The following is a 20,737-nucleotide window of genomic DNA, read 5'->3' on the forward strand; positions in this document are numbered from 1 at the left end:
ACTGTTGATTCTTATCGTAAAAGTTCGCGAGAAACACGATGGTGCCACTGGTTTTCTCTGAAATCATCTCCCAAGCTCAAAAAAAGCTCTCAAGTCGAGGCCAAAATGGCCGAGGATAGCCCACGCTATCCTGAGAGTCCACCTCTACATCAAGACAAACTCTCCATGTAAAGATAGGGAGCAAATACATTAGCAGTGATGCCGTGTTTTCAGTTTTGGAGTCCCCAAATAAAGTGGCAGCCCTGTCAATGTATTTACCCCCTATCTTAGCATGGAGAGTTTGGCTTGATGTAAAGGTGGACTCTCAGGATAGCGTGGGATATCCCCTCCATTTTGGCCTCAACCTGAGAGCTTTTTTTGAGCTTCGGAGTTGATGACAGAGAAAACCAGTGGCACCATCGTGTTTCTCGCGAACTTTTACAGTCAAATCGCAAATTCCTCAAACATGCAACATCTCCATTTTAAGAGAAATCTATGAATGTATTACCTCTGAATTTTCAGAGAATTTTGCTCGCAGTTAGATCTAATCTATCTGAAAATTTCAAGAGAGAGTATTCATAACGCTCTTTAAAAATAAGCATTTTGTTTGAGGACATTTGGCAACTATCGAATGTTTGAACGGCGTATTTCCTTAGCACGGCAGACTTCTACTCTGAAAAAAAAAAGGTGACTTGATTCGGGCAGAAATATTCTTGAATTTGCCACCAAGAAGAAATTTCTCTTGAATCCGGGAGAGAAGACGCTTTAATAATCGATTCTTTACCACAGCTCCAAATGGGGAAATATCGATAGTCGATCATTCACCTCTCGCCTCTGCCTATCACGTGGCGTGAATTGCGATGTATCGATTGTTATGCCATTTAAACCTATGGTAAAGAATCGATTATTAAGGTGTTCGCTGCGAACACCCTGTTAATCGATCCTTTTCCATAGGTTTAAATGGCAGATCATTCGATGTATCGCAAACACGCCACGCCACTGCTATCACGCACGCGAACGGTGTTTCGATTATCACCTGCTAGTGCTGGCTCACACTCTGTGAGCCCCTGTGAGCTATGCAATCCCTCGCCGTAAACTTTCGGGACAGCCGCCTCTCTAGTTTGCATCGACGTCGACACTAGACGTAAAATTTTGCTGCCGCTCATCGTCAATCCTCGGTAGTATAGTGGTAAGTATCCCCGCCTGTCACGCGGGAGACCGGGGTTCGATTCCCCGCCGGGGAGGATTCATTTTAATCCCGCGCCGCACAGTGGATCGTCTCATCAGGAGCGGTCGGACAAAATTTGGAAACTTTAAACGCTCATAACCCCGTTTTTACAAAACTTTGAGGTTCTAAAAGTGGTTCCATTGCTTCTCTCGTGGAGTTTTTTTTCCATTTGACCCCCTTAAAATTTAAAATGTGACGAAATAATCATGAAAATTTGTAGTTTTAGTCAACAAGTTCATGTCCGACCTCTCTAATTGACTCGATCCACTGTGCGGCGCGGCGCCTCGTTCGCGAAATACATGAGAGAGGCCAGTGGCGATTTTGCAAGTTGGCAACACTGTAATTGCTCCATTTAAATCCATCAAAAATAACGATTTTAAGTAGCTACCTTACCAGCGGGCCGATTAGTGAAAACTGATAGACAAAGCTATAGACAAAGACGACAAAAAGGATTTGGAGGGATCCTATTGGTGGAAGCAGGTGGTGGCAATGGACATAGGAGGTAGGTAATGGACTAAGTAACGGCAACCCACTAAAGACCCGACAGTTAGTCCATCATTTTCTTCCTTAGTCAATAAGAACCAACCATGTCAACCAATGAGATCGCTCCATACTCCCTATGTCTTCTTTGTCTACCGCTTTGTTCATCAGTTTCAATAATCGCCCCGCTGGAATAGATTGTTTTACATACATAGTGGAGGAAAAAAGGTGCTGCCAACTTCCACGAATCGATCGCCATTGGGGGAAGGAGACGGGGACCTAAGGTTTGCGTGACTTCATGCAGAAATCTGTGTGTAGAGCTGGCTTGTTTTTGTTTTTTTTAATCGTCACTACACAATTTTGGGGTTGGCGGCAACCATAGGTTTTTACTTTAATGAGTCAAGGATCTGCAAAACTTATAGTGTGAATTTAATTTTGTAAAGATTCATGCATTCAGAACTTTTGACCGATCATTCTAACGCTTGTGTCTTATCTCTTTGTTCCAGGTATGTTCAATATTCCTCTGTTGAGCTTTCAATCAGCGCATACCAGTGCAGTAAGCAGTAAGTCTACGTTTTACGTATACAGGGTGTTCGAAAAGTCCCCTCCCCCCCCCCTCTAACTTTTGACCTAATTGAGGTAGAGATTTGAAACTTGGAGGGTGTTCCTAGATCAAAGGGAGCTACTTTTTGACCCCCCCCCAAAAATTTTTGGGGGGGTTACGGACCCTAACTTTTAATTTTCAAATGGGAAGACCCCCTTTGTGATACCTCGTTCGAAAGAGCATAAAAAAAGAAAATTTTTCGCGCAAACCGGAAGTCATTATCTCAAACCGTTTCAAAATGGCGGCCGGTCAAAGTTCCAAATGGCCGAAAATTGGCACCTCTGCTTTTTGCGCATGGATTTGCTTGAAAACTCGGTATCTGGGGGTATTTTGGCACGAGAAAAACGAATTTACGTTAAATTTTCAAAAAAACCCTAATTTTTCAAAATGGCGACCGGTTTAGGCTCAAAAAGGCCGAGAATTTGACAAACTCGATTTTTTTGCCAATGGATTCACCTGAAATTCGGTACATGGGGGTATTTTGACCCGAGAATAACGAATTCAACGTTAGATTTTAAAAAAAAAACCTAATTTTTCAAAATGGCCGCCGATTTAAAGTTCAAAATGGTCAACAATTGGCAACCTCGACTTTTTGCCGATAGATTCGCCTCAAACTCGGTGTTTGAGGGTATCTGGGTGGGAAACAAACGAATTCGACGTTATTTCACCGAGTTTCAGGCGAATCTATTGGCAAAAAGTCGAGGTTGCCAATTGTTGACCATTTTGAACTTTAATTGGCGGCCATTTTGAAAAATTAGGTTTTTTTTTTAAAAATCTAACGTTGAATTCGTTATTCTCGGGTCAAAATACCCCCATGTACCGAATTTCAGGTGAATCCATTGGCAAAAAAATCGAGTTTGTCAAATTTTCGGCCTTTTTGAGCCTAAACCGGTCGCCATTTTGAAAAATTAGGGTTTTTTTTGAAAATTTAACGTAAATTCGTTTTTCTCGTGCCAAAATACCCCCAGATACCGAGTTTCAAGCAAATCCATGCGCAAAAAGCAGAGGTGCCAATTTTCGGCCATTTGGAACTTTGACCGGCCGCCATTTTGAAACGGTTTGAGATAATGACTTCCGGTTTGCGCGAAAAATTTTCTTTTTTTATGCTCTTTCGAACGAGGTATCACAAAGGGGGTCTTCCCATTTGAAAATTAAAAGTTAGGGTCCGTAACCCCCCCAAAATGGGGCCCCCAAAAATTTTTGGGGGGGGGGTCAAAAAGTAGCTCCCTTTGATCTAGGAACACCCTCCAAGTTTCAAATCTCTACCTCAATTAGGTCAAAAGTTAGAGGGGGGGGAGGGGACTTTTCGAACACCCTGTACGTATAATTCTATTTTGATGTGTGGCATATTGGATTTTAAGCTCATTCAAATTTTACGTAAAGGAAATTAGAGACGAAGGGGAGAAAAATGAAAGTTTTAAGGAGAATTATTCGAATATCGAAGGATTTCTACGGAATTGATGAACTAATAACTTGTAATTAAAATGAAAAACATAAAGTTAATTTTTCCATGGAAAATTCGATTATCATCAATACTGACAATGAGTTATAAAATCGCCTACTTTCGCCGAATGGAGATGTTGCATGTGTGAGGGATTTGCGATTTGACCATTGATTCTTATGTGAAAGTTCGCGAGAAACACGATGGTGCCACTGGTTTTCTCTGAAATCATTTCCCAAGCTCAAAAAAGCTCTCAAAGTGAAGCCAAAATGGAGATGATATCCCGCCCTACCCTGACAGTCCACCTCTACATCAAAACAAACTCTCCGTGCAAAGATAGGGAGGAAATACATTGACAGGGCTGCCGTGTTTTCAGTTTTTGAGTCCTCAAATAAAGTGGCAGCCCTGTCAATGTTTTTGCTCCCTATCTTTGCACGGAGAGTTTGTTTTGATGTAGAGGTGGACTCTCAGGTAGGGTGGGATACCCCCTCCATTTTGGCCTCACTTTGAGAGCTTTTTTTGCGCTTGGGAGTTGATTTCAGAAAAAACCAGTGGCACCATTGTGTTTCTCGCGAACTTTTACATAAGAAATAGCAGTCAAATCGCAAATCCTCACACATGCAACATCTCCATTTCGGGACGAAAATTTCAAATGTGTGCCTTGAGACAACGCATGGGCAGCGTATACCTAAATATCGTCGTTTTTCGAACGAAATTACGTATAACTCCGTCCCAAGGTTGCAAAATCGACTCAAACACTTCAATTTTGTACAAGAACCTATCTGTGAAAGTTTTGTCTAAAATTTGTCTGATTTTTGCGTGAAATCGGAAGAAAAGTTAGTGAAATCTTCTGACAGAAATGTCCAAGATTCTCCTCACAAAATGCAATTTACGAGAGGAAATCTAGCAACAATGAAATGTAGTTACGTTCCTCTGGCCTTGATACACACGGCGATTATAATCGCCGCGATTTAAAGACGGAAGCCAATGGTGAGCCTTGATTTCGATATATCGACGTCAATGGATCGAAATCAAGGCTCTTCATTGGCTGTCGTCTTTCAATCGCGGCGATTAATCGCCGTGTGTATTTAGGCTTTAAGGTAAAGTACAGTATCTCTATAGTATCTGCACCTCATTTGCACTTAGACTAAGTTTTGCTGGAAGTGTAGGTAATACTCCTAAGATTATGCAACCTCTCTATTTGTCGTGCATGAAAAATCTGAAACCTTGAACAGTTCCCTTCTGCATATACATAAAAAATGTCAAATGAACGAGGATGTATCATCCTGTGAATTTCATTTTTTGCTTTGTTTTGCTTTCAGCAGCTTTGTAATTTTACCGGTTCCTTTTCGCAAAGCGCTGTGCAGTTTCTCTAACCCTGTCAAAGTCAATTTTTTTAAAACTGAAAGACACCTTTTTATAGATCTTGTCATCGTAAATTTCGAGGAGCCCGTGTCATTGTACGACACCTGGTACTAAACGCCTCAATTTTAACACATGAACATGAAATAGACCCTTTTAACAAAAAGGAACTAAGTCACATCAGTCATCGGCAAATTTCATCAAACAATTTGTTTTCCAGTAAAGGACAGTTGTACGGGTTCTTTCAAAAATTTCAAGGAATTTGTTTCAAGTCAAAGAGGAAATCCTTCGGAATTCTTAAAATACTGCGCACGACCGTTTTCCTGTTAAAAATTAGATCACCTCAATGAAATTTGACAATGACTGCTGTGCTTTACTTCTTTTCTGCGGACTGATCATTGAAATTGATGGACAAAGCTATAGAAAAAGAAGACATAGGGAGTATGGAGCGATCCTATTGGTTGAAATGGGTGGTTCCTATAGACAAAGAGAGAAAATGATAGACTAACTGTCGGGACTCTCGTGGGTTGCCGGTAGTTAGTCTATTACCCACCTCCTTTCTCCATTGCAACCACCCGTTTCCGCCAATAGGATCTCTCCATATCTCTTTCGTCTTCTTTGTCTATAGCTTTGTCTATCAATTTCAATAATCGGCCCGCAGCTCAATTCTGTCCTTTCCCGGAATTCTTTGTTTCGATTGAGCCGGCAACATCATTTTGACGCACTTCCCCCACTGTCCCTGCATTGCTGCCAAATTTGCGACAAAATTCAGTTATTAACCGACAATTACGCTCTAAAATCAATAAATAGAATTGCGCTGCGGAGTGGCAACGCCGCTGTTCTTCGTCGTCTCTCGCCCATTTTCATAAATTTCCGAATATATTTCTGTTTTGATTCCCGTGAACCCTCCAGCATGCCGAGGACCCGCCCAGGGGGAGGGGGGGGGGAACTTCTTCCCCATTTTGGACCCGAGAGACTCGAAAGGCAGTCCCCGGTCTGATTTTGAGGCGTTTACGCTCCGGTCTCCGCTCTCGAGAATTTCGCGCAAAAAATTTTTGAACGTGCTGGAAATTTTCGAAACCCCTTTCAATTAGTTTTTGCGGTTTTTCGTCCCCCCGGAAAGTGGCTCTCGCGTCCCGAGTGGTTGACCGTTTCTTCCGGTGACTCTGATTCGCGGTTTCATTGTAATTCCATTTTTTCGCCATTTTCTTACTCCTCTCGATTATAAGCTGAATTATTTGGGATTTCACATCATACAGTCGGATTTGACATGATTATCCTCTGGCGTAAATCGTTGACTTTTTGGGTTTTGTTAAATTACAAATGAAGTAAAACAAGGAAGAAATCGCAATTTTTCCTCTGCTGAATGTGTGCAAAATTATTTTGGATTTGCCGCGTGTGTAGTTGGATTTTTGGATTTCACACGATTATCTCCTGAAGGATATTTTGGAATGTTTGGTTTATCACTAACTGTTAAAGTTTAGGTTAAAATAGGACGAAGGATACGTATTACACAACATCCAATCCTAAGATTCCGATTAAAATTTCGGAAACAAGGATGTTAATTCATCGTAAAAGGTACAGACACATTTATTTGCACGTACGCACTTTTTCAAGTGAGTAAAAATATGTAGCATAAAATTAAATAAATTTGAAGATCCATATATTTAAAAATTTACCACCTTGTTACATATTTAAAACTCTATAGGAAACTGCACCCAGCCGGTCACTGCATTCCTAGTACTTAATGAATACATTCCAATTACTTCATATCTTATGCAGTTTAGGTCACCTATCTTTACTTTAACCTAGTATCACCAGTTTTGAACCAACATATTTTAGAATTCAACCAGTTTCATGCAAGAAACAAGAGCCTAAATCTAACTGCAAATCTAACGGTATAATTTTCCTTAAAACGTAGTTCTGTACCTTTCCGCTGCGCACATATTTAATTAGATGTATAGTGTGCCTAACCAAAAAAGGTTTTTCCAATTCATATTTTTGCAATTTTTACTGTATTTTTAAATCAGAATCACTGTGCATTCCTGCACTCGAGAACCAACAGTTTGACTGTATTTTGAAATAAGTAACTATAATTCCTGACCCATGTATTAAAACACCCATCTGCATAGGAGATTTAATGGCACATTTGTTGTTTCTAAAATGAGCTAGAGATCGTAGTTTTGACTTGCAAAATGTAGTCCGATTATTCTATACACAATCTAAGACATTTTCTCAAAACTATATACAATTCCAATTTTATTCTGACCATTTCGACAGTCGGAAAGGGAGCTAACGAGCTTTACCCTAACTAACCCTTACCATTATTTTAACGAAAGAGAACGTCCCCTGGTTTTTGTCTTTTTCTGAATGACTGAACCTTATCAATGACTATTTCTCGTCACACAGTACTTGAATAATAATGAATGTTTAATCTATGCTTAAAAATAGTAAGGAGCATGGTAATAATAATACACTCTGGGCAGTCTATACAAGTTCATTTTTCAAAGTACTTTATATTGAACTTACTTACAGTACTTACGTAATACTTTGTGTACTTTTAAAATTTAACCAAAGTTTTTGCGTTTTTAGTAATAATCGTTTAGTATCTCATCCGCTTTTTCAAATTGCTGTGCATTATTTTCCCCCTCCATCTCCTATCATTACTATTTGAGTATTAATTGTATACCCCCCCTCCCTCCCCCCCCCCGGGTAAATTGCTGCCGTTGCTGCCGTGTTAGAGAAAAACACCGTATGAACATTCAAGAGTTGCCAAATTTTCTCCGATTAAACGTTAATAATTAAGGAGATCTATGATTATTTTCTCTAGGAATTCTCAGATAATTCAAATCTGAAGGCGGAAAAAATTCTCTAAAAAATTAAGGGAAGTTCACAGATTCTGTGAGAGTTCGCAATTTATCAAAGGAAATTTTTCAACGTGTGAAGGCTCACGCGGTACCTTTCCGTACAGCACGGCTGATAGCGTGTGCAGTATGGCCCTATAATTTAATTGAAACTATACGTCACAGCAAAATTTTAAAAACATGAATAAATAAAATAAAACACCCCGCCATTGAGAAATATAAGTATATAACATTCAAGAGTTGCCACACTTTCTCCGATTAAACGTTAATTTTTGAGGACAGTTATGATTATTGTCCCTAGGAATTCTCAGATAATTCAAATCTGAAGGCGGAAAAAATTCTGTAAAAAATTAAGGGAAGAATATTCACAGATTCTGTAAGAATTCGCAATTCATCAAAGGAAATTTTTCAAAGTGTGAAGGCTCACGCGGTACCTTTCCGTGTAGCACGGCTGATAGCGTGTGCAGTATGGCCCTATAATTTTATTGAAACTATACGTCACAGCAAAATTTTAAAAACATGAATAAATAAAATAAAACACCCCGCCATTGAGGAATATAAATATACAACCACCCTATTATTATTTTCACAATCCAACCCCTGAGGACGTCCGATGGTCCGCCATCTGAAACGGTTTTTTTTCTCGGACTAAGTTCAATCTATTTTCGAATTGAGTTCAGTGGCATTTGCTGTGATAGCGCCTCGGCTGAAATAGTTTTATTTTTAGTCCAGTTTTATTTAAACTCTTCAATTTTTATGTATCTTGCTCCAAAGAATTTCAGAATGATACTCAGATGCCGGCTGAAACGCTGAATTCTCGAGGTTTTCCCCGTACTAATTAGCCTATGCAACGTTGGCGATTCACATGTTAATTTCCAATGATTCAAAGCAATGTTTTGTCTTACTTACTTCCTTTTCCTTTGTGCCAACCACTTTGCTTATTCCGTGCTTAACTACCTTCCCGGTTGCGGAAAAGACTACCCTCCGCCTCTTTAAATTAGTTGATTAATTAAATTAACTGGTTAACTAAATTAATTGGTCCGATTTAACTAGAACTAGTCTAACTACATGAAACGTTGTCTATTTCCGCTCAGATATAACATTTTTAACGGGTAACTGAGAAGCATCCTGATGAGAAAGTTGAGTATTTTCATGATCTTAGGGAGATTCATCAAATTAACAAGTTTCAAGGAATTACGTATTTTATTTTTTCAGTTTTCTGTTAAGGAAGTATAATATGAGAGAAAAGGACGGCAACGTGAAATGTAACTAAGTCGATTTTTGATAACGCCGTCCATCTGATCGAATGTGATATATTTTAGTGCATTAATCAGTCAATTTTGTACATGCTCGTGAGATGAGACACGTGCAATTTCTGGTCTCTTTGACTAAAAAATCGAAAGTAAACAAATCGCTGAATTTATACTTCCACTGATTAAATATGCCCGATCAATGATAGAACCGGAATTTCTTTGCTTCGACGTAGCGCGTGAAAATATGTTCGCCTCTACATTACTTCTAAACCTCATTTTTTAGATCATTCCCCTCACACGGAGGAAAAACCTCCGTAATAGGTACTGATATTTTTAGTAGGCGTTTCGTACGCTACTTCTAGAGTCCCTTTATACTGAGAGTCAAGACAACACCCCCTCATGGAGTCACAAACTGGAATAAAGATTACAGAAATTGAACGTTTTTTGTAATCTTTGATCGGCCCATTCTCAAATTCCTTTCTCCGTTCCTCCTCTCATTCCGTTTGTTCCTTGCCGAACCCGTAATTCCCCGGTCCATTCCAGATTATAATATTTGCAATCGGTGAAAATGTAATCTTTATTCCCGTTTGTGACACTGTGAAGGCCTAAAATACGGGAACCAATCAGAAATGGATTCGCATTGTCTTGACTCTCAGTATAAAGGGACTCTAACCGAGGTTCCTGGTGTATGATGTGAAAAATCAGAGTCTGGGAAGAAACGGAGGCCTAATACCGACGAATTGCTTCTCAGAGTAATCTCGAGTTCGGAAGCGGAAAAAGCGGTTAAGCCCTGAATACAAAGTTGAAGCGAACTTTTTTCGGTTTCCGGCGACGACCCTGCAACCTGCGGGTGCCCAAGTGAAGGGACGATCCGATTCGGCCGCGCGAGGCCCTGTTTTTCAAAGGAACGGACCCCGCTATGGTCATGGAGGAATACTACCATGAGTGGCGGACTACCAAAACCACCCTGCGCCGGGTCCCCATTAAGGTAAGACAAAGTCCAGTCGGCCAAACACTGGGGAAAAAAACACACCGGATCCAGAGTCCAGACTCTTGAAAACATTGACAAGGAAAAATACTCTTGATTCAATCGGATTTTCGCTTGAATCAAAACGAAATCCGCTTTAATTAAGAGGCTTGGCTCTTGATTTAAGCTAGATTCTGATTGAATCAAGAGTATATTTTCTTGTCGATGTTTTCAAGAGTCTGGACTCTAGATCCAATGTTTTTTTTTTTTTTTTTTTTTTTTTCCAGTGAAATTCCATCTCAGTTGCTCTAGGCATGTCTTCAGTCCTATTGTGTGCTATTCAGTGCTATTTGTAGATATGTAGTTTAAATTGTTACTGCCGTATAATTGAAATTTTTGTCAAATAGCTCTCTTATTGATGTTACGGTGAGCCGCCATCTTGTTTGTTTATTTACTGCCGTAAGAGCATCATGAAGCCTAAATACTCGTTGGCCAATCAGTTTTCACGGCACGGTTTTCCTGTAGTAAAAAGGTACGAATGGCCATACTTTTGCCGCAATCACACGCTGAATGTGGCTTGAATTTGGAAGTCATCGGCCCGATGCCTGAATTTTGCGCGTGACGCGCAAAATTCAGCAACGATTCTCAGCAACCATGGGACTAATGTTGGATTTGTCTGAACTATTCGAGTAGATTTGATACACATCTGGATGAAAATAACTCGAATTTGCTGAATTTCAGCCGCTGGGCGATGACTCTTGACTTCCACATTCAGCTGCTAAATTCAGCGTGTGATTGCGGCATTAGTCTATGAAGGTACTCTACGGCATGCGACATCATCGGAAGTGGCGTAAAACGAAAGACATCCGCAGAATCCTGGAATCCGGTCGACGATCGGCAAAACGCGGCGAGATTATCCGGGGCCTTGAGTCCTCCTCACGACTCCGTGCGCCAATACCGCGCATTCGCGATTCGCATTCGCAATTCGCAGTCGGCATTCGCGTACACCCGATCCCGATTGATACCGATGCGAAATCAATCAACAGGAATCCGCGGACCTGACTGCACCGCTAGCCGCATTACAGTACCTATACTGCTGTGCTACGGAAAAACGCCTTGTGAGCCCTCAGGCGTTGACAAATTTCTTCTGGCAAATGACTGATTTACTGGACTATTTTTGAATATTTTTCTGCCAATTTCTCGGATAATTTTGTTTGTAATTTGATCTAAAGTTTTTGAAAATGGACCACTAGACAAGGTACGAATTTCAGCATTCTGATACGTGTTTCTTAATCAAAATTTCACGTAAAACGCGATGCGCACACCAAAAATTACCGAAATTATCTCCTGGCAAAGATATGTAATGATTCCTGATACGTGAATTCAAACCACCCGCTCATGAAAACTCAATACTCTACGTGATTCACATCGCACGCTAAACGTTATCATGACAGTCTCTGCGATATAAAAATCTAGCAACCTTCATCTTGACGCTTTGGCTCAGCTATAGCAAATTGCTAATAGTTTGAACAACACATGGTGGGAAATGAACATTGCTCGATTGAGAAGCTTGCTGAAACCGTCGTAGTGGGCGATTTGACTCACGTAGAGCTTTGAGTTTCTTGTGAGCGGGCAGTTCAAATTCCTCGTAACCAATGTGAAATAAAAATGTTAATATCTTTGTTAGGAGAGGATTTCGGTAATTTTCGTTGCGCAAATCGTGTTCTACGTGAAATTCTGGTCAAGAAACATGTATTAGAATGCTTAAATTCGTACCTTGTCTAGTGGTCCATTACAAGGAAAAATATTCATAATTTTCCTCCAAAATATATATTTTATCCAAGGAAATTTGGCAACTCTCGCATGTTCGTTCTTCCTCATACCCTATACGTCGTATACGTCGCATGCCTTTGACTGCTGTGATAGCGAAGAGGGCTCGCTGGAGAAATAATGTTACTTACTGCTACTTTGCCTGAAACTACGTCATTTTTTGCGCACTTACGGCTTTTTCATGTGACTATAGTTTTCATACATAAGTGAGAAGACTGTTGCTGTTTTAGCCGTTTCAGTGATTTCATCCAAACAAGATCTGACGAATTTTGAGGGAAACTCAATTTCGACACTTCCTGCTCTCCTCGTTATCACGGTAGTTGGGTTTTCCTCGACACCGAATCTTGGATTCCCGGTCATGACGTCATCCGTGCGATATTTAATCCATCGATTCCCGATTGTTCCAGAGTGGGCTGAAGCGAATTCTTTCATCGACAACTATTCCGTCGCCAAACCCGTCAATCGATCAATTTTTTTCCGTGGACTCAGTGTCGATCGTGTCGCTGTCGGTGTGTTGCCAGCGACCGGGAAAACCGGGAAAAGTCAGGGGAAAAAAATCAACCGGGAAAAGTCAGGGAAAGTCAGGGAATTTCGGTGTTGGTCAGGGATTTTTCTGATTTTTCGTGGAATTAGGCGCGGGCGGTCTCGGGCTCGCGTTGCGGGCCCGAGACTCTCATTTTCACTTTAAGGTTAATCTTCAGCTATAGTTCTGAAAAAATCCACCACGTCGCGCTGCTAAAATCCGACTCCGAAATCAGTGATTATTTAAATATCACAATAGATATCTTAAATTCTAAGACTCATAAGTTCTAGCAGCATACGTCTGGAATCCTTAGAAACAAACGCGAGCTTTGAAAGTTTAATAATAAAAGCTACAATTTGATCCCAGTTTCTCTTACGGGATATCTGTAAGTGCGAGAGAGACAGCTCATGGTGGGAGAGAGATATCTGCAACCGCTGAGAGCGATCCATCGCGATTGGTTGCATCAAGGCCATCATGCTTAACCCTACTTTTTTCTGGGATCAAATTTCAGAGCTTCAGAAGTTTCTTTTTACGTCGTTTTTAGTGTCAATAGGAAGAAGAATGTTATGGCTAGAACTTATGACTCTTCGATTTAAACAGAAGTTCCCCTGACTTTCATAAAAGCTCAAGAACTTACTAGGGGCTGTATGGACTCTAATAGCGTGGACCAAAAAATCAAAACACAGCGGTGGCGCCCCCTGCGCGGAGAAATTTCTTACTTCACGCAGCTGTAGATAAACCTTAACAGACTGCGTCAGACCCATACTTAAAAGTCAGGGAAAAATATTGGAAAGTCAGGGAAAAGTCAGGGAATGGAAAAAATAATTTGGCTGGCAACCCTGTCGATTGGTCTACGTTTAGTTTTTTTTTTCTTTTTTCGATTAATTCATGGCGTTTGAATCGACACCGGTTTCTTAATAATTTGCAGAGCAAATTGAAGCAAATTTTCTCGCCCGATCTAGTAGAGCATGTGAACCGCGAATCAGATCCAGCGAATCCAGATTTTTCCATGAGCCCGATCCTCGGTTTCGGGGCTCACCGAACGGATGATTGGTGCTCACCAGGGTCATCATTGGGATTCAATCCGTACCCCACGGAATACTAGGGGTTGGTGTATCTGGGAGAAAGCTCTGTGATTGGTCCAAACTGATGAATGAGGCTGTCGCCGTCGCCCCCATCATGACACCGATGTCAACAACTTTTTCCCGCTCGAGGGTTCAGGAAATCGCCGATTTTGGACATGTTGAAAAGCTGTTTAGAAATTAAAACTCACAAAAATGCACCTGATCCAAGCACGACCGATCGAAGTGACGCGAAAAGTCGCATTTGGCGTCGATTGCTTCATGTTTTTATTTTCCCTTCAATGGAGAATTTGCAGGTGTCTAATATCTTTTCAATTTCATTTTTAAGAAGAAACCACCAAGTGAACTGAGCATGCGAATATCCTTGGTTTCTAAAATGAACAATTATTAAAGGAGATATGATTAAATGACTTAATCTGCTGAAATACATGTGTTTAGATAAGAAATGCCGCTAGATGACGTCACAAGGTGGCAGATTTTCTCACTTCTAAATTATTTTTTTCTACATTTTCACCTTTCGGAAAGAAATTATAAAAATACTGCGAACGCAGCTCATTAAGCACTCTCAGACGCAGCGGTAAAATTTTCTCTAGCAAATTTGTAATTCATGTTGATCGAATCTATACTTCCCGTACTACCGCACTATTTGCCAAAAATGGCTTGCATGGAACTTTTTTGATCCGCCGCGCCGTTCGAAAGTTCACACTGAAAAAAGAATCTCGGTGTATTTACTAAGAAAAGGGTAGAATTACCAAGAATTCAGGGTTCTATTTGATCCGAGTTTTTTCTTGGTAAAATCACCATTTATGGAATTGGTAATTTTACCAAGAAATCTCGGTAAAATTATTGAACTTTCTCGGTAATTTTACTGGACTTTAGTAAAAACGCCAATATTTTTTATCGACTGTCGTAGAATTACCGAGATAAATTGGCAAAGTTACCGGGAATTGATTACCAATAAAAGTGGTATTCTTACCTGAAAGAAAACAGTAAAAATACCGGTTTTTAGGTAAGCTTACCAGTCTGTCTTGGTAAAATTACCAATAATTGGTAAAATAAGTGAGATGGTAAAGGTACCAACGGACCGTGGTAAAAACGCCGAGAATTTTTTTTTCAGTGTAGATTATCCGCAGTCACTGGCGATTCTTGAAAGTTGGCAGCACTATTTTTCCTCAATTTGAATGAGTGTAAAACAATCGATTCTTGGTGAGGCAACTTGCCTCACGTAACATCGATATATTTAATGGATTTAAATGGAGGCAAAGCAGTATTGCCAACTTTCAAAATCGCCATTGTCTGCGGTACCTCCGGCACCGATCACCGCGGACAATCGAGTTCTACTGTGTGTAATGAAATGGCGACGATACAAAAAAGCGAGATCTGTTTCTCTGCTTGTTTTCCTCGTAAATACATTGGAACTCATAAAATCCTCTCGCAACAACACTGCCGTGCTAAGGAAAACCGCCTTTTGAAAATTCGAGAGTTGCCAAATTTCCTCCCATAAAATGTGCAGTCTTGAGGAAACATATTAATGGTCTCACTTCATATTTTCAGGAACTTTAGGAGAAATTGCGACTAAAATTATCGGAAAAATTGGAAGAGCGATATTCATAAGTTTACCAGGAAATTCGTGTGTTATCAAAGGAAATTTGGCAACACCGGAAGGTTCATACGGCGTTTTTCCTTAGCATGGCAGAACAGCTGGCGTTATTATCAAGACGAACCGCTTGGTCGGTATACCAAGGTTCCGCTTGTAATGGGTTCGGACAGGGCAACCGCCGCGCCGCGCAGCGCCGCGTCGCTCAATGACACGAGTCTATGCAGAAGTCGGACATAACATTTTTGATCAAAATTGAACTTCAATTTGTCAAATTTTGAATTTCAACTGAGAAAATTTCACCGGAAAACCAATGGAACCACTCTTAAACCTGGGAGTTTTGTACTAACGGAGTTAAAAGCTCTTAAAGTTTCCACATTCTGTTCGACTTCTCCAATGTGTTGCTAAACCGTGTGTTTTTTATGTAACATTCTGAAATTATCAGGTGAGTAGATTACGTGGTAATTCATATTGAGTATTTTTTGGAGCCGAAATCCCAGACAAGCACGCCTTTAAAAAGTTCAAAGGCTCATCGTAGGAATTTCAAACGCGCCGTGATGGCGGGAAAATGATAACAGTGATGCACTGCGGCAGTCAAGTCGGTATCTCCTCTCATTTTCTACTAATTTTTGGCAAAAAAAACTTATTTCAGTGTGTAATTGTTGCTTAGTTACTACAGATAACTTGATTGTGATTCAATTTTTTAATACTGTCTGTGCAGCACAGAACCTATATGTTCTAAACTATAACTATATGTATCTGAAACTTTATGTTCTATAGTTTTGATTTTCCTATTGTTTTTCATCATATACAAGGAGTACTTACAAAGACATTCGATGGAAGTCTTAGAAACCCGTGTTCGTTTCTATGGTTGGTGCGGGATGACGTCATTCGCGGTTCGGCGCGAGACCAGCGGGCGCTCTTTGAGGAAGTTGCGCTTTTTGAACTGCGTACATTTTTCGGTTCAGAGTTACTTTTTCACGTTTTTATTGCGCGCATTGTGCTCTTTTCTTGATTTATATCCTCGGGAAGGCATTTTTGCAGTTTGGCCTAATGGTCAGCGCGCCTGACTGTAGGTCCATAGGTCCCGGGTTCGAATCCCCGCAGTGGCGTCAAATTTTCACAAAATCGAAGAGCGGATCTACAGATTCTGCTCGGCCTTATTCCCTGAAGGAAAGCCTGGAGCATGGATGTGTCAATCCCTTCGATGTCTATGGACAATAAAATACCGTCTCTAGTTGGCTGAAGGTGCCAGACACGAAGCCACTAAACCAGCAGGGGACAAAAAAGAAAGAAAGAAAGAAAGGAGGATCGCGTCAGGAATGAGACGGTACGGGAGATCATGGATGCCAAGCAGACCATCGTGCATGACATTATGACAAAACAACTCATTTGGTATGGTCATGTCCAGAGAATGGCAGGAGACAGGTTGCCGAAGAAGGTCCTTGACTGGGTTCCTCCTGGGAGAAGACGCAGAGGGCGCCCAATGAAAGGTCGGAGGGAAGGGATTGAAGCGGAAATGTTAAGGTGCTCAATCCCCCAGGATTTGTGGTTTGAAAGAGAGCAGTGGAGGTTAGGAGTCGTAGAGCGCGAGGGAGTGCTGTAAAGCGACTTATATGTATGTAAGAAAGACAGAAAGGTATAAAGTGTATTTGCAAGTCAAAATTCACTCAAGGTTTGGGTAGAGTACCTTTATAGACAGAGTATGGCCATTTCTGTTCCGGTTTTTCATTGGTCGCGAGCAAATAGGCTGACACGATGCTCTTAGGGCCGTAAATAAACAAACAAGATGGCTGTTATCAGCAAGCAAGATTGAGGTTATGCACATCTTACATCCTCCTGTGATAAAGGTGAAAGGCGATTTAACAATGTTTTCGTGTTTTTTTCGTGTGTTATTCGTAGATATGCTAGTTTAAATTGTTACTGCCGTATAATTAAAATTTTTGTCAAATTTAGCTTCCTATCGATGTTACGGTGAGTCGCCATCTTGTTTGTTTATTTACGGCCCTAAGAGCATCATGAAGCCTAAAAACTCGTTGACCAATCAAAAAGCGGCACAGTTTTCCTGTAGTCAAAAGATACGAATGGCCATACTCTGTCTATAAAGGTACTCTAGTATTAATTAGTCAAAATTCACTCAAGGTTTGGGAACCCATCGACTTGTTCCACTGTGCGCCACGGCGTTGTTGGTGGCGATGAGCGCCGGCTGTCGGCGTAAAGGCAAGTGTCCCGCGCTTGTGTCTTGTTTCTCGTTTCTCTTGGGGCTGGGGGTCGAACAGCTCTGACCTTTGCCGTTATAAATAAGCAGCGCCCGATCCGATCCGCGGAGATGATCCCATCTTTTAAATTAACCTCGGCGACGGCGACGCTCCAGACGCGCAGCCGCGCGACAGAATACTCGGGATTTTTGGGGATGTGCCATAACCTCAATCGGTACCCGTGCCGGCCACCAACCGCCAGTCGCCGGTCGCTAGTCGCTAGTCCATCGCCCCGAACCCAAGTACCAGACGTAGAGTACCTCCGTGGGGGTAGAGCATAGATTACACTAGGGGGCTACGCCCCCTGGCCGCTACGTGGCCCAACCCCCTGAAGGCGCTCCGCGCCATCAATGGGCCGCTTTGCGGCCCTATTTTTACCCTCCTATCGGTGTTAGTTTTATTTATTTTTCCCCTAAAAAATTACGATATGAGGTATACTTTACTTTTAGAATAAATAATTTTTGGTTTTCATGAATAAAGAAACAAACATTTTTTTTGAAGTCTAAAGGGCGCGATCTGGAATGACTGCTTGATGAAATATTGCAGTAAAACACCGAATATTGATAATCAGGTATTAATTAAGTGTATCGGGAGACGGGGATCGAACCCACACCATGAGCTGAGTGGACGCTTCCGACGTCTTTGACGACTCGGTCACCGCTCGTCTCGAGGTAGATATCGCGAATCTTGTGTAGATAAGTGTAGAGCTGATGCGCAGGCTACAAAGCTACTGCACAACCTACTCGACCACTGCGCATCCTCCCGCGCATAGCGGTAGCAGTCCCGGAGCATTCTGAAAATTCACTCACTTTTATAACGTGATTGTAAAAAAACCTGGGTCCTATTTCCAAAATCTGAATAGAGCGGGCTCATCTAGGGCCAATTACCCGTCGATTACCGCAAAAAACTTGGAAATTGGCCCGGTAGAACGCTCAAACGAACTATGACAAAAAATATGAATTTACATTGTTTAAATGGGAAAATTCGCAACTTTACCACTATTATTATAAAAAAACCTGGGCCATATTTTGAAAATCTGAAAAGAGTTGGCTTATCTAGAGACAATTGCCCGTCGATAGCCGCAAAAATCATAAAAATCGGCTCGGTAGAACGCTGGAACTAAGCGTCACCAGTTTCGCAAAATTAGGAGGCCTCGGAGCTTATAGTATAGATAGAGTCGTAATGTAATTGGGAGAGCCGGCGCCACTTTTAAGCATTTTCCATGTCCCGAATTCTGAGACTCCTGTGTGACGCCAGGTCACTTTTTCGATACATAATCGATTGTTTGCGATACACGGGTAACCGGCCATCCGATGACGACAACAACAACAACAACAACAACAAAGGAGATAGGAATTACCACGTATCCCACACTGCCATTTTGGATCGAAAATGTATCGAAAAAGCGACCCGAACTCGGCGCACACCGGGCTCGGAACTCGTCGAGCAGAACATGGCGCCAGCTCTCCCATTTACATTACGACTCTATGTACTCTATGGATAGGAATCACCACGTATTCCACCGTATTATCCACGTATTACCCGGCCATCCGATGACAACAACAACAACAAAGGAGATAGGAAGTACCACGTATTGCACACCGCCATTTTGGATCGAACATGTATCGAAAAAGCGACCCGAACTCGGCGCACACCGGGCTCGGAACTCGTCGAGCAGAACATGGCGCCAGCTCTCCCATTTACATTACGACTCTATGCACTCTATGTTTTTAGGCCCTAGAAAACTCCATTCAGCCTAAGATGGTTGAGCCAATCAGAGATGGTAACCGCTGTGACCATACTTTCCCTATAGACGCTATTAGTGGCGACGTCATCATAGGGATTCTCCATTATATCGAATTGGATCCAAACAATAACATTGACATAACCTCTTTCAATGCTCTCAATGCGAAAAAATCGATATATATATCGCTTTTCTGTGACGTGGCACTTATAGCGTCTGTGGGAGGGTGCCACACACTGAAAACACGAAACTAGAGTACCTATATTGAGAGAGTATGGCCACTGGAGTTACCACCTCTGATTGGCTCAGCCATCTTAGGCTGAATGGAGCCCTTAGGACCCAAAAATGGCGGACGCCATAAAGTTAATGTAATGCAAAATGATTCAAAATGTAGTTGTCTTTGCTTATCGTAACGAGAACTTTACCCAAATGCACTATTGCGACTTTTTTACATATTTCTAAGGCTAATCGTGTGCAATTTTTGAGAAAAATGATCTTAGATGTAGCAAGGTTGGCAGCAAGCGCGGTTGGTGATAACCGTCAAAAGTTGGCAATGACCCCCCTCCCATCCTCAGAAACCAAAACAAAGCACCGCCATTTTTGGGTCCTAAGCCTCTCCATGGGACCCAGTGGCCATACTCTCTCTTAATATAGGTACTCTACACGAAACAAGGCCCATGAAAACAAAGGCAACGGTGGAGATTATCGGAGATCCGGTGCTGCGACTCGCGTGTGGATCAACAAACATCACGTCGGCGTCGTGCGTCAATTGACGTCGCCGCGCGGACCCACGACAGGAACGCGGACGGCACCGTGACGTGACGTGACGTGACGCGGGTCGACGACGCGCCGCGAACCAAGCGCGTTGAGCTTCCGCGAATGGACCAGCAGACAAGCTACGATCGAAAGCATTCTGAATCTTGTTGCCTCATCAAAATTTCGCCGAGAACACGATTCCACGTAACAAAAATTTCTGAAGTTAAGGTGATTCGATGGACGCCATATTTTGTGTCAGAACGGTATGCGATGTATCGCATCGACTGGTTCCAGTTTTTCAGCCAATTTTTCATTTTAGGAGTAATGAGACTCCTGCAAATGCGAAAAATGCTGCTATTTTATTGACTATCATTTCCAGTTTATTTTTTTATTTAAAAAAATCACCCACAATGAGCCGCAAGGATTTAATCAGATCCGTACCACATCCAAAGGTTGAATACTTTTCTTGAATGTTTATAGACTTAATTCTAATTAATAGATACGTAAGATGAATACGTAATTTTGAATGGCTTTTTCCAACACAAAGACATCCATAAGTATACCTGGGTCCAGCCAACGCGAGGATTGAAATCCATCATCGATTATGTGATTGTTAAGCACTCTACTAAGCTGAAATTGCAGCAAGTTAGAGTGTGCAGGAGACTGTCTTGCGGCAGTGACCATCATTTCCTCCGAGCAGATATAGCGTTTCCCGTTAAAGGAACTAAGGATGTAGAGCCAGTGCCTGAACAACAGCAGGAACAGGGGA

At 41.6% G+C, this 20,737-nt stretch overlaps 1 protein-coding gene and 1 non-coding gene across 8 annotated transcripts in view; both read left to right on the forward strand.

The window, feature by feature from the left end:
• tmod (tropomodulin) overlaps positions 1-20,737 on the forward strand; it is a 266,526-nt gene that overhangs the window by 119,872 nt on the left and 125,917 nt on the right. The window contains exon 1 of one of the 7 annotated variants that reach the window (XR_011900492.1): positions 9,988-10,199. The exons of the other annotated variants lie outside the window; for them this stretch is intronic. The gene's annotated coding sequence lies outside the window, so the exon portion shown is untranslated. Of the gene's footprint in view, positions 1-9,987; positions 10,200-20,737 lie in introns of those variants that run through there. 7 annotated transcript variants of the gene reach the window in all.
• On the forward strand, positions 1,152-1,223 carry TRNAD-GUC (transfer RNA aspartic acid (anticodon GUC)). Its single transcript has one exon. It is a non-coding gene; the product is annotated as a tRNA-Asp (tRNA).

Source organism: Bemisia tabaci, chromosome 9, assembly GCF_918797505.1.
Source record: "Bemisia tabaci chromosome 9, PGI_BMITA_v3".
Classification (NCBI taxonomy): domain Eukaryota; kingdom Metazoa; phylum Arthropoda; class Insecta; order Hemiptera; family Aleyrodidae; genus Bemisia; species Bemisia tabaci.